Below are 2127 nucleotides of genomic sequence, written 5' to 3'. Positions count from 1 at the left end.
GCTCCCCGTACCACGTCTACATCAAGAACAGGGTCTCCATGATCTGAGCCCGCCCGTGATGCCTTCTCCCCGCTGGAGCTGGTGGATTTGGGGTCGTGTCGCTGCGGCCCATCCTGCTCCTTGTGGGAGCTGTTGGAAACCCAGCCGGTGTCCCCAGGGAGGTGCTCAGCCCTGCTGCCAGCAGCCTGGGGACATCCTGGCTCTCTCTGGCAGGGTGAGACCTATGGGGAGGTCCTGGTCCTGCAGACCCACCTTGGCTGAGCCCCGGGGGGATGGCAGGAGCAGAGGCAGCTCCTTGCCCACCGTGGCCTCCCAAGGAAATCGATTCACCGTCTTCCCGCTCACGTCAGCCGGTGTTGGGCTCTGAGGGCTCCCAGCAGCTTCCTGACACGGGCCGGTGGGTTTTTCTGGTGCTAAACCCCTGTGATCTCTGAGCCCCACATTTCTGGTGGGGAATTAAAGGAGGTGGCTGTTTCCTGCTTCTTTGAGCACGGTCGGTGTCGGGGGCAATGCGTGGGGCACCCACGTGTGTCAGTGCCCCACCTGGATGCTGTGGGGGCCAAACCTGCTCCCTGTGTGCTGCCGAGGTGGCTCAAGGGCAACCCCTTGGTGGCATCACAGCCCCGATGATGGGGCAAATCCCTCCCGATGGAGCAGGTCCCACCCAGCATCCCAGTCCCTGTCCCAGGACACGAGATGCTTCCTCCCCGCTGCCATCCAGGGAGCATCACTCCCTCCACGGGCACACACTGCGAGCGTGGCCCGAGCCTGGCCGGAGGCATCCGGCCCCGTGTGTCCCCAAAGGTCTCTCCGGGCTCCGGATGGTGATGCCGGAGTTTTTCCTGCTTCCTTCCTGCTGTCGGCTGTAGCTTTGGCCTTTTGTACCGCAGGACCCAAATGTGTTTTCAACGGGCTGAGGGCACAGAGGTGGACGGGAAGGGGATGTTCTTGGGTCCTGCTTTGGCTCCTTGGCTTCGGCTCTGCTATTAAGCTGCCCAGGTTTGGGACTGACCCATGGAGTGGGTCCAGGACATGTCCCCGTCCTTCAAAACAGCGGCGGTGACCCAGTCCCTTGCGTATCTTACCCTGTAATAATGGCATAATTAATGTCTTTAATTGCAGTAGATTATCTGGCCCACAGGGCCCTTTCCACCTGCACTCAAAGGTCAAACTGGGCTGCGATGCTCCAGCCCAAACAGTGACGCCAAACCCTGATCCACTCCGTAACACTGGATGTGAGTGAGCACGTTGGAGCAGGGCTGGGAACTTCGCACCAGAGGCAGCTTGGTGACCGATTCCTGCTTTCCCATGGCCTCACCTTGGGCACAGACCCTAAGTCGGGAGGGTTTGGGGGGTGCCTCATGTGGGGCTGAGCCCATTCTGGTTTCTCAACCAGGCACGAGGTGCCAACAGGAGGAGCACAGGGACAAACACCACCAACGTTCTCCAGGCACCCGGCCCAAGTGGGAGGTATCTCAGGAGTCTTCATGGTGTTTGTCCTGCAGCTGCAGCGCTGGGAAAAGAAAATAAACCCTTTATCTGCAAATAAATCAGAGTGGAATGGGGCCAGGCCCAGGTGGCAGCACCCAGGTGGTGCACACAACACACCATGCTCGGGTGCTCCCCACCGCTGTGGTGCTGGTCCTCCTCCGACACCAGCTCCTGCGGTGGGATGAGCTGCAGACGGGGGTCCCTGTGATGGGATGGGTGAGTGTGGTACCCCAAAACCCCCTGGTGATGTGGGTTTTGTGCCTCTCCTGATGGTTATCAACCCGGATCAGCCAGATCTGGTGACAAGAAGTCTCCGACGCTGTGACCTGGGGGACAAGCCTGTAACCGGGTGGTGTATCAGAAATATTGAGAAGAAGATGCTGCTTTTCCCTAATCCAGAAGACCCTAAAGGGGAAAATCCCACAGCTCCTGCACTGACCATTATCCACCCCATTTTTGACCCGTCAACAGCTCCTCCTGTCCATCCCCGCAGTTAAACTCACCCAGAGCCTGCAGCAGGGCTGGGGGATGCCCTGGGTGCCCCCACCCGGGGCCCTCGGGCTGGATGTCACCAGGCTGGGTGACAAGGTGCCAGTGCCACCCTTTGGCAGGGGGCGCGGGCGGCGCCGGGCACAC

At 60.3% G+C, this 2127-nt stretch overlaps 1 protein-coding gene across 1 annotated transcript in view; it reads left to right on the top strand.

The window, feature by feature from the left end:
* Positions 1-2127, top strand: part of KCNE3 (potassium voltage-gated channel, Isk-related family, member 3) — a gene marked incomplete at its 3' end in the record, with an annotated part of 9894 nt that overhangs the window by 248 nt on the left and 7519 nt on the right. The gene's annotated exons all lie outside the window — the stretch shown is intronic.

This window comes from Nestor notabilis, unplaced genomic scaffold (assembly GCF_000696875.1).
Source record: "Nestor notabilis isolate BGI_N333 unplaced genomic scaffold, ASM69687v1 scaffold23190, whole genome shotgun sequence".
NCBI lineage: Eukaryota > Metazoa > Chordata > Aves > Psittaciformes > Psittacidae > Nestor > Nestor notabilis.
Note: the sequence above shows the minus strand (reverse complement) of the source record. Positions and strands in the feature narration are given on the sequence as shown.